Genomic DNA, 12,700 nt, shown 5'->3' on the forward strand with positions numbered 1-12,700 from the left:
AGGACGTCCCCGTACGTCCTGGCGTTTTCCGGTCTCTGCCGCTCGCTGGGCAGAGATCGGAACTGGATGCCTGCTGAAATCCTTCAGCAGGCATCCAGGGCAAACGCCGAGGGGGGCCATGTAGGCCCCCCATGTCGGCGATCGCCGCAAATCGCAAGGGAAATCGCCCTTGCGATCTGTGGCGATACCGGGCTGATCGGGTCTCTGGGACCCGACCACCCGGTAATTTCGCATGATCCCGGCTGTCACAGACAGCCAGGACCATGCTAACGTATAGGAGCGAGGTGGCAAGCCTGCCACCTCCTCCTATACCCTGCGATCTGTCGGTTAGTTAACCGACCAATCGCAGGAGGGGGGGCGGTTACTTCCTCCCGTCCTGCCCGGCCCCTGAAAGTCCGGAGAGGACGGGAGGAAGACCGGAGGACGCGGCGGGGGACAGGGGAGTGCTGGGGAGCCCCGGTACTTACCTCGTCCCTGAAGACCCGGATCCAGACGAGGAAGATGGCGGCGGCGGCGACAGGTGAGTTCCTCTTCAGCCGCGGTCGGGCCCTTTACAGCAATGCACGTCGCCGTAAAGCGACATGCATTGCTGTAATAGGACCCTGTAAACTACAACTCCCAGCATGCCCAGACAGCCCTTGGCGTCTGGGCATGCTGGGAGTTGCAGTTTTGCAACATCTGGAGGTCCACAGTTTTTGGACCACTGTGCCCTTCTAGATGTTGCAAAACTACACATCCTCAGCATGCCCTTACTGTCCAGGCATGCTGGGAGTTGTAGTGCTGTAACATCTGGCCCTTCAGATGTTGCAGAACTACAACTCCCAGCATGCCTGGACAATTTTGGCATACTGGGAGTTGTAGTTTTGCAACATCTGGAAGGGCACAGAATGGGAACCACTGTATTAGTGGTCTGCAAACTGTAGTCCTCCAGATGTTGCAAAACTACAACTCCAAGCATGCTGGGAGTTGTAGTTCGGCAACATCTGGCTCTAAAGATGTTGCCGAACTACTACTCCCAGCATGCCTGAGAATGTTTGGGAGTTGTGGTTTTGCAACAGCTGGAGGTACACTGGTTGGGAAACATTGTTTCCTAACTCAGTGTTTCCCAACCCGTGTGCCTCCAAAACCACAACTCCCAAACATTCTCAGGCATGCTGGGAGTAGTAGTTTTGCAACAGCTGAAGGTCCCCCCTGTGAATGTACAGGGTACACTCACATGGGCAGGCGGCTTACAGTGAGTATCGGGCTGCAAGTTTGCAATGCAGCAAATTTTGCGCGGCAGCTCAAACTCGCTGTAACCCCCCCCCCGCCCGTGCGACTGTACCCTAAAAACACTACACTACACTACCACAAAATAAAATAAAAAGTAAAAAACACTACATATACACATACCCCTACACAGCCCCCCTCCCTCCCCAATAAAAATGAAAAACGCCTGGTACGCCACTCTTTCCAAAATGGAGCCTCCAGCTGTTGCAAAACAACAACTCCCAGTATTGCCGGACAGCCGTTGACTGTCCAGGCATGCTGGGAGTTTTGCAACAGCTGGAGGCACCCTGTTTGGGAATCACTGACGTAGAATACCACTATGTCCACCCCTATGCAAATCCCTGATTCAGGCCTCAAATGCGCAGGGCGCTCTCACTTTGGAGCCCTGTCGTATTTCAAGGCAACAGTTTAGGGTCACATATGGGGTATCGCCGTACTCGGGAGAAATTGACTAACAAATCTTGGGGGTCTTTTTCTCCTTTCACCCCTTATGAAAAGGTGAAGTTGGGGTCTACACCAGCATGTTAGTGTAAAAAAAATAAACTTTTTACACTAACATGCTGGTGTTGCCCTATACTTTTCATTTTGACAAGAGGTAAAGGGGAAAAAAGCCCCCCAAAATTTGTAACGCAATTTCTCCCGAGTACAGAGATACCCCATATGTGGGCGCAAAGTGCTCTGGGGGCGCACAACAAGGCCCAGAAGGGAGAGTGCGCCATGTACATTTGAGGTGATTTGCACAGGGGTGGCTGATTGTTACAGCGGTTTTGACAAACGCAAAAAAAAAAAAAAACCCACATGTGACCCCATTTCGGAAACTACACCCCTCACGGAATGTAATGAGGGGTGCAATGAGAATTTACACCCCACTGGTGTCTGACAGATCTTTGGAAGAGTGGGCTGTGCAAATTAAAAATGTTGTACAGCCCACTGTTCCAAAGATATGACAGACACCAGTGGGGGGTAAATGCTCACTTTACGCCTTCTTACGTTCCTCAAGGGGTCTAGTTTCCAAAATGGTATGCCATGTGGGGGTTATTTTGCTGTCCTGGCACCATATGGGCTTCCTAAATGCGACATGCCCCCCGAGCAAAATTTGCTCTCAAAAAGCCAAATATGACTCCTTCTCTTCTGAGCATTGTAGTTCGCTCGTAGTGCACTTCAGGTCAACTTTTGGGGTACCTCCATACTCAGAAGAGATGTGGTTACAAATTTTGGGGGGTATTTTCTGCTATTAACCCTTGCAAAAATGTGAAATTTGGGGGGGAAACACACCTTTTAGTGATTTTTTTTTTACGTATGCAAAAGTCGTGAAACCCCTGTGGGGTATTAAGGCTCACTTTATTTCTTGTTACGTTCTCCGAGGGGTCTAGTTTCCAAAATGGTATGCCATGTGTTTTTTTTTTTTGCTGTCCTGGCACCATAGGGGCTTCCTAAATTCCTAAATGCGACATGCCCCCGAGCAAAATTTGCTCTCAAAAAGCCAAATATGACTCCTTGTCTTCTGAGCATTGTAGTTCACCCATAGTACACCTCAGGTCAACTTATGGGGTACCTTCATACTCAGAAGAGATGGGGTTACAATGTTTGGGGGGTATTTTCTGCTATTAACCCTTGCAAAAATGTGAAATTTGGGGGGAAACACACATTTTAGTGAAATTTTATTTTTTTACATATGCAAAAGTCGTGAAACACCTGTGGGGTATTACGGCTCACTTTATTCCTTGTTACGTACCTCAAGGGATCTAGTTTCCAAAATGGTATGCCATGTGGGGGATTTTTGCTGTCCTGGCACCATATGGGCTTCCTAAATGCGACATGCCCCCCGAGCAAAATTTGCTCTCAAAAAGCCAAATATGACTCCTTCTCTTCTGAGCATTGTAGTTCGCCCGTAGTGCACTTCAGGTCAACTTTTGGGGTACCTCCATACTCAGAAGAGATGTGGTTACAAATTTTGGGGGGTATTTTCTGCTATTAACCCTTGCAAAAATGTGAAATTTGGGGGGGAAACACACCTTTTAGTGATTTTTTTTTTACGTATGCAAAAGTCGTGAAACCCCTGTGGGGTATTAAGGCTCACTTTATTTCTTGTTACGTTCTCCGAGGGGTCTAGTTTCCAAAATGGTATGCCATGTGTTTTTTTTTTGCTGTCCTGGCACCATAGGGGCTTCCTAAATGCGACATGCCCCCGAGCAAAATTTGCTCTCAAAAAGCCAAATATGACTCCTTCTCTTCTGAGCATTGTAGTTCACCCATAGTACACCTCAGGTCAACTTATGGGGTACCTTCATACTCAGAAGAGATGGGGTTACAATGTTTGGGGGGTATTTTCTGCTATTAACCCTTGCAAAAATGTGAAATTTGGGGGGAAACACATTTTAGTGAAATTTTATTTTTATTTTTTTACATATGCAAAAGTCGTGAAACACCTGTGGGGTATTACGGCTCACTTTATTCCTTGTTACGTACCTCAAGGGATCTAGTTTCCAAAATGGTATGCCATGTGGGGGATTTTTGCTGTCCTGGCACCATATGGGCTTCCTAAATGCGACATGCCCCCCGAGCAAAATTTGCTCTCAAAAAGCCAAATATGACTCCTTCTCTTCTGAGCATTGTAGTTCGCCCGTAGTGCACTTCAGGTCAACTTTTGGGGTACCTCCATACTCAGAAGAGATGTGGTTACAAATTTTGGGGGGTATTTTCTGCTATTAACCCTTGCAAAAATGTGAAATTTGGGGGGGAAACACACCTTTTAGTGATTTTTTTTTTACGTATGCAAAAGTCGTGAAACCCCTGTGGGGTATTAAGGCTCACTTTATTTCTTGTTACGTTCTCCGAGGGGTCTAGTTTCCAAAATGGTATGCCATGTGTTTTTTTTTTGCTGTCCTGGCACCATAGGGGCTTCCTAAATGCGACATGCCCCCGAGCAAAATTTGCTCTCAAAAAGCCAAATATGACTCCTTCTCTTCTGAGCATTGTAGTTCACCCATAGTACACCTCAGGTCAACTTATGGGGTACCTTCATACTCAGAAGAGATGGGGTTACAATGTTTGGGGGGTATTTTCTGCTATTAACCCTTGCAAAAATGTGAAATTTGGGGGGAAACACACATTTTAGTGAAATTTTATTTTTATTTTTTTACATATGCAAAAGTCGTGAAACACCTGTGGGGTATTACGGCTCACTTTATTCCTTGTTACGTACCTCAAGGGATCTAGTTTCCAAAATGGTATGCCATGTGGGGGATTTTTGCTGTCCTGGCACCATATGGGCTTCCTAAATGCGACATGCCCCCCGAGCAAAATTTGCTCTCAAAAAGCCAAATATGACTCCTTCTCTTCTGAGCATTGTAGTTCGCCCGTAGTGCACTTCAGGTCAACTTTTGGGGTACCTCCATACTCAGAAGAGATGTGGTTACAAATTTTGGGGGGTATTTTCTGCTATTAACCCTTGCAAAAATGTGAAATTTGGGGGGGAAACACACCTTTGAGTGATTTTTTTTTTACGTATGCAAAAGTCGTGAAACCCCTGTGGGGTATTAAGGCTCACTTTATTTCTTGTTACGTTCTCCGAGGGGTCTAGTTTCCAAAATGGTATGCCATGTGTTTTTTTTTTGCTGTCCTGGCACCATAGGGGCTTCCTAAATGCGACATGCCCCCGAGCAAAATTTGCTCTCAAAAAGCCAAATATGACTCCTTCTCTTCTGAGCATTGTAGTTCACCCATAGTACACCTCAGGTCAACTTATGGGGTACCTTCATACTCAGAAGAGATGGGGTTACAATGTTTGGGGGGTATTTTCTGCTATTAACCCTTGCAAAAATGTGAATTTGGGGGGAAACACACATTTTAGTGAAATTTTATTTTTATTTTTTTACATATGCAAAAGTCGTGAAACACCTGTGGGGTATTACGGCTCACTTTATTCCTTGTTACGTACCTCAAGGGGTCTAGTTTCCAAAATGGTATGCCATGTGGGGGATTTTTGCTGTTCTGGCACCATAGGGGCTTCCTAAATGCAACATGCCCCCCAAAAACCATTTAAAAAAAACGTACTCTCCAAAATCCCCTTGTCGCTCCTTCGCTTCTGAGCCCTCTACTGCGCCCGCCGAACACTTTACATAGACATATGAGGTATGTGCTTACTCGAGAGAAATTGGGCTACAAATATAAGTATACATTTTCTCCTTTTTCCCCTTGTAAAAATTCAAAAATTGGGTCTACAAGAACATGCGAGTGTAAAAAATGGAGATTGTGAATTTTCTCCTTCACTTTGCTGCTATTCCTGTGAAACACCTAAAGGGTTAAAACACGGACTGAATGTCATTTTGAATACTTTGGGGGTGCAGTTTTTATAATGGGGTAATTTGTGGGGTATTTCTAAAATGAAGACCCTTCAAATCCACTTCAAACCTGAACTGGTCCATGAAAAATTGGGAGTTTGGAAATTTTGTGAAAAATTGGAAAATTGCTGCTGAACTTTGAAGCCCTCTGATGTCTTCCAAAAGTAAAAACTCGTCACTTTTATGATGCAAACATAAAGTAGACATATTGTATATGTGAATAAAAAAATAAATTATTTGGAATATCCATTTTCCTTACAAGCAGAGAGCTTCAAAGTTAGAAAAATGCAAAATTTTCAAATTTTTCATAAAATTGGGGGATTTGTCACCAAGAAAGGATGCAAGTTACCACAAAATGTTACCACTATGTTAAAGTAGAATATGTCGCGAAAAAACAATCTCGGAATCAGAATGATAACTAAAAGCATCCCAGAGTTATTAATGTTTAAAGTGACAGTGGTCAGATGTGCAAAAAAAGGCCGGGTCCTGAGGTGTAAAATGGCTGGGTCCTTAAGGGGTTAAACAAACAATATTACATGAGAGAATAGGAGAGGGGGCTTGTGGTTACCACCTACAAATATGTATGGGCACAGAGCTTCCCAGGTCCCTATAACTATATATATATATATATCTATCTATATCTATATATATATATATACTCCCTGTCCGAATTTTTCTATCCCAATGTGCCATTTTTTCTTATGGAAATTTGTACTTTAAACCTAGTTCTCAGCTCTCTGAGGTATTGTAGAGAGCTGAGAAAAGTATTGGGATACTGACCTGTAAGGTCCCAGCTGGTGTGTGAAACCCTAGGGACCTGACAGGAGTTCTTTAATAAACAGCATAGATAACATTACTGAGGTGGCCATACAATTTTGGGCCACTCCATTTATTTATAAATGGTGACATTTTGCTGGAGACATGTACTCATCTAACATAGGTTTTATAGATTATCAGTCTTTGCTAACTGCAAAACAAAACTGGAAAAACATAAGATGCCCGTCCAGTGGCTGAACGTGCCCCACAAGTGTCCCCACCCTGAGGTAAGCCTCCCTGCCCTTCCCGAGCGCCCTCTCCTCAGTCCCCGAGTGCGTCATTGCGCACGAAGCGCAGGTGACGTCATCACGGCTGCAGCTACGCTTCGGTCACGGGGAGGAGCTGAACACTCGGTGGAGCTGAGGGAGGGTCACGAACTCTGACCCGCCGGGAACCGGGTGCAGCACATAGCGGACTTTACGTCATCTGACAAGAACCGTCTGGTTTGTTTTCCCGGACGCAGGTAAGACGACCGCACGTACTGCAAGAAGACAAAAAGGAAGTGATTCCTGCTGTGTCATATAAGCTAACGGGAGCGCTGGGTATAAAGCTGGAGGATTCCGGCTCTCCCGCCCCACGTACACGAATACGTCCGGTATGTCGTACCCGTATGACGCTTTACCCCCTCACTGTGACCTCTGACCTCCACCCGACAGGAACAGCTTCCCGGGGACGCTGCTTCCTCCCCCCTCCGGCACGCGCTGTGCTCTGCCCTCCCTCTGAGCGCGCGCTGTACGCGGGAGCCTGGCCGTGTGTGTGACCTGTCACCGAGTGCTTCTACCTCACACCATCTTCCCTATGCACCGGGCACATTATACTGTAGCGGATGAATCGTCCCCGATTGTCTTCTATATCGCCGTGTGTGAATGGGGACGATTGCTGCATGGTAGTACTGCCCCAGCGATCAGTGTAGGGATGGAGCCTGGGGGTTGTTTGGACAAAACATGATCTGATTGTTCCATTGTTTTTCTATTTTCCGCCAATTCCTTTCACTTTTTCTTCCCAGTAGCAGAAATAGAGGTGCCACACACAATGCCCAAGGAGCACGGGCCCTGATCTTGTCCCCCCCCAACTCAATGCCCAGTGGCCCCAAGTCCCTTGTGAACAAGTGACCTGCACAAAGGCTACTGTACTGAAATAAAAAGAAAACCATCTGGGGGCAGTCCTAGTGCATTATTGCAATTTGTGCTAAGAGTACAGCACCTATATCAGCATGTAGATAAATGGCCATTGGTCCGCAGCCCTGGGCAGACCCCATAGCTTCAGCTATACCCACAGTAAAAAGATTTATTCCAAAATAAATAGCATAAAATAAGTAAGAAACGGACCCGAAACATGTTGGTTGTGCTTTCTTACTTGTTTTATGCTCTTTATATTGGAATAAATCTTTTTACTTAGGAGAAGCGCAATCACTGAGATTATTTATCTGCACAAAGACTATGGAGGGGAATTTATCAAAGGTTACTTCAGAAAGTCATTATATACCGGAAGTAGTTTCTTTTTTGCTTTGGTTTTTCTTTCGTGCGCAAAATTTATCAAAATGTCGCACGGCATTGGTAAATTTTGCGCACGAAAGTCAAACTTTGAAAATCACCTCACATACCTTGCCAGGCCCATTGATATTGCGTACATAAGTGGTTTTCAAAAGACAGGATTTTATTTGCTTTGCTCTGCCGTATATTTACTTCAGTGCGACTTATTTTGCGAATGTCGCTTTAATAAATTCACTACTACTGCAAAGTGAAATATTGAAACCTTGGTTACCTAGGGTTTTGAAAAACTTTGCTAAAAAGCCACTGCCTTCAAAAAGTCACACAGAAAGTTGCTTTGGCGCACATGCGACAATATATGTGCATAGAATAAGCAAAAAAAGTCCCTTACCAGCTCTGATAATGTCCCCTCATGGAGTCCAGTCTGTGCTCTGACTGCTGCACAAGGATCTCCCTGGGCTCAGAACCTAGGTGCCTTTGTCTTATTTCTACCGTATATACTCGAGTATAAGCCGAGGCCCCTAATTTCACCCCAAAATCCCGGGGGGGGGGGGGGGGGAGAGAAGGGGGAAAAAAAAAATATAAGTTATTGACTCGAGTATAAGCCTAGGGTGGGAAATACATCATCCAGACCCCCATCATTAACACCCTCATCATCACCACCCTGTCATCATCACCCTGTCATCATCACCGCCTGTCATCATCCCCCCTTCATCATCACCGCCTGTCATATCATCCCACACCCCCCCCCTTCATCATCCCCTTGTCATCATCCCACACCCCCCCTTCATCATCCCCCTGTCATCATCCCACACCCCCCCCTTCATCATCCCCTTGTCATCATCACCACATGTCATCATCATCACCGCTTGTCAATGTCTGATACAGTGGTCTTCAACCTGCGGACCTCCAGAGGTTTCAAAACTACAACTCCCAGCAAGCCCAGGCAGCCATCGGCTGTCCGGGCTTGCTGGGAGTTGTAGTTTTGAAACCTCTGGAGGTCCGCAGGTTGAATACCACTGCGGCCTTCAACATCATCCAGCCCCCCCCCCCCTCTCACCCCCTTTAGTTCTGTACTCACCTCCGCTCGGCGGGACGTTAGGGTGCGCTTGTCCGGTGGGATAGTGGTTCCGGGCTGCTATCTTCACCGGGGGCGCCTCTTCTCCGCGCTTCGGGCCCGGAATAGAGGCGTTGCCTTGACGATGACGCAGAGGGACGTTGGTAATGATCGTACCTCTGCGTCGTCGTCAAGGCAACGTGACTATTCCGGGGCCGGGCCCGAAGCGCGGAGAATAGGCCCCCCCCCCCCCCCCCCCCCGGTGAAGATGGCAGCCCGGAACCACTATCCCACCGGACGACCTCCCCACCGGACAGTCCTGCAGCACCGGACCAGCGCCGAGCGGAGGTGAGTACAGAACTAAAGGGGGTGAGAGGGGGGGGGGCTGGATGATGTCGAAGGCCGCAGTGGTGTTCAACCTGCGGACGTCCAGAGGTTTCAAAACTACAACTCCCAGGAAGCCCGGGCTTGCTGGGAGTTGTAGTTTTGAAACCTCTGGACGTCCGCAGGTTGAAGACCACTGAGGGCGGAGAGTTCACTCGAGTATAAGCCGAGGGGGGTGTTTTCAGCACGAAAAATCGTGCTGAAAAACTCTGCTTATACTCGAGTATATACGGTAACTACACTGAATAGCTACTTTATTAGAGACATCCATCTAGTAGCACATTTTTGCCCATGAGAACCGTATCATTTTGTCCTGGTGTAAATTCCAAGAGGGAGATTTATCAAAACCTGTGCAAAGGAAAAGTTGCCCATAGCAACCAATCAGATCGCTTCTTTCATTTTGCAGTGGCCTTGTTAAAAATGAAAGAAGTGATCTGATTGGTTGCTATGGGCAACTGGGCAACTTTTCCTCTGGACAGATTTTGATCTCCCCCCAAGTGTAGGGATTTGTCTGTAGGTGTATTGGCTCATGCGGACAAGATAGTTTCTCACAGTTCCCATACATAGATTGGTACTAATATGCTCTGAACAACCCATCCTACCTTGTCCCACAGATGTTCAATAGGACTAAGATCTGGGCTCTGTGAAGCCCATTGAAGCAAGGAAAACTCGTATTTGAGGCACCAATCCCTGATTATAGGACCCTTGTGGCATGGTTCTGCTGAAAATGCCTTTCTTCCATAGGGTAAACCGCTGCCATGAAGGGATGAACTGGGTTGGCTGCAACTCTCATTTAAGCCCTGTTGTCCCAACATCTATCCACAGGTATAAAAAGAACCAGGTTGTGCCAAGACAACTTCCCCATACCATTATGTTACCTCCACCAGCCTGAACCTCTGCCTAGAAGGGTTCATCTATTCAGACTGCTTCTGCCAAACTCTGACCCTCTCATCAACATGGTGCAGCAGAAATCTGGATCCACCTGACCAAGCAAAGTTTTTCCACTCCTTGGTGAACTGTATTTTGCCCTTTTGAGTCTTGTCTTCTTCCTATAGACAACAGTGGCCCTGGAATTGATCATCTGCTGTAAGGCTGCATTCACATGGCAGAATTTCTGCACTGAATTCCGCATGAAAATTCTGCATAAATTTATAGCCAATACACTTCAATGGGATTCCGCTGTCCCATTTAGACAGCAGAATTTCTGCAGCAAAAATTCCATTGAAGTGAATTGGCTATAAATTCGTTCAGAATTCAGTGTAGAAATTCTGTTGTGTGAACCCGGCCTTATATGCCATCCATGCTAAGGCTAGGTTCACACGGCCGTTGTCTCCCATCCCGCTATTCTCCCGACATTGCTGCTAAACAGACCATACTAACAAACTGATGCAAAAGGGTGCCATTAAGTGCCATCCTGTTGCATCAGTTTTTAACCCGTTTATTTTCCGTTTTTATTATTTTCTGGCTACTTCCTGGTTCCTCTTCTGAGCATGCTCTGAAGTAATAATGGATCAAAAACGGGTGTAAACGGAGACATTAAAGGCTCATCCGTTTTTAATCTGTTACACATTGACTTCAATGTTAAATTTATAATATCCAATTCTATTCTGCTATTTTTGACGGGATAAAAAAAATCTGCATGCACCATCTTTTCTCCTGCAAAAAATAACGGAAAGGAAAGCAATCGGGTGCAAGTGGCTGACAAAGGGTTGTAAAAAATTCCCATTGACATCAATGGGATCCCTTTACAACAGTTTGAAAGCCGTTAGAAAAAGCCTTGAACAGGACAGCAGACAGGAGGAAATTTAGGGGGACAGACGGCCGTGTATGCCTTTGCTAAGGCTCCTTGCACACTATGAGCATTCATCTGTTATTAAACATCCGTTCTCGGATGTATAATAACGGATGAAATAACGGGTGCTAACGGCTGAATAATGTCCGTCAAAATAACGTGCATATTCATCTGTTAAGACCAATTATAACATCCGTCGTGTACGGCCGTTTTAACACATCTGCCTACAGACTCCCACAGCTGGGAAGACTACTACTCCTATCATGGAACAGACTTGTTTCCATGACAGGAGTAGTAGTTCCCTGGCTGCGGGAGCTGAGGGAATTATCGCACCAGGTCTCACTTCTGAGACCCGATGCGATTGGAAGTTATTAAACGGGAGCGGGCGGCATGCTCCACTCCCCTGCGATGTACGGTGTATTTTACTTTCATTTTTAAATTCCCCGATGGGAGCCCTGAAGGACCGGTACAGAGGAGCCATTCAGGGTGTCCCCTTACCCCCCCACCCCCTATGTGCATATGTATGAATCCCCCCCCCCCCCCCCCTATATATAGATGCGCTGCGGGGTCAGACATGGATATGCAGCGGCAGTTGTCCTTTAAGGGGATAGGGGATAAGTGTTTGATCGCGGGGGGGTCCGACCGCTGGGACACCCCCCCCCCGATCTCCCTAACGGGGCGCCGCCATAAGCGCTCGTGGTGACGTAGCGTCGACTTGGAGGTCGACGGTGACACCCCGTCTCCTCCCCGTCCCCATACAGTTCTATGGGGGATGCGGGGAGGCACGAATGCTGCCTCCCCACCTCTCCCATAGAGATGTATGGAGGAGGCGTGCCAGCCGCAACATCATGCTGCGGCTAACACGCCCCCTGCACAGGAGAGCCGTGGCCCCATACAGGAGATTGCCGGGGGCCCAGTGTTCGGGCCCCCCGCGATCAAGCACTTATCCCCTATCTTGAGGATAGGGGATAAGTGTTTGTAACGCTGCAGATGTCCTTTAACGACAATGGACGTAAATGTACGTCATGGTGACGTGGTACTTAACACACCATGACATACATTTATGCGCCACCATGCTCCAGTGCTCGTGTCATTTGCGGCAGGTCCCGGCTGCTATCAGCAGCCAGGGACCCGCCGGTAATGGCGGACATCCGCGATCGCACGGATGTCCGCCATTATTCCCACAGATGCCGTGATCAATACAGATCCGATCATCCAGTATGGCGGCCAGAGGTCCCCTCACCTGGCTCCGGCCGTCTCCCGGGGTCTTCTGCTCTGGTCTGAGATCGAGCAGACCAGAGCAGAAGATCACTGATAATACTGATCAGTGCTATGTCCTATACATAGCACAGAACAGTATTGGCAATCAAATGATTGCTATGAATAGTCCCCTATGGGGACATAAAAAGTGTAAAGAAAAAAAAAATTTGAAAAATCCCCTTCCCCAATAAAAAAGTAAAACGTCCGTTTTTCCATTTTACCCCCCAAAAAGTGTAAAATAAATAATTAATACACATATTTGGTATCGCCGCGTGCATAAAAGTCTGAA

The 12,700-nt window shown here is 46.9% G+C and overlaps 1 protein-coding gene across 2 annotated transcripts in view; it reads left to right on the plus strand.

The window, feature by feature from the left end:
• The first annotated feature begins 6,709 nt into the window (after window positions 1-6,709).
• The window catches only part of NR2C1 (nuclear receptor subfamily 2 group C member 1), a 60,402-nt gene continuing 54,411 nt past the window's right edge, over window positions 6,710-12,700 (plus strand). For both annotated transcript variants that reach the window (XM_056574321.1, XM_056574320.1), the window contains exon 1: window positions 6,710-6,891. The gene's annotated coding sequence lies outside the window, so the exon portion shown is untranslated. The remainder of the gene's footprint in view (window positions 6,892-12,700) is intronic.

This window comes from Hyla sarda, chromosome 4 (assembly GCF_029499605.1).
Source record: "Hyla sarda isolate aHylSar1 chromosome 4, aHylSar1.hap1, whole genome shotgun sequence".
Lineage (NCBI taxonomy): Eukaryota > Metazoa > Chordata > Amphibia > Anura > Hylidae > Hyla > Hyla sarda.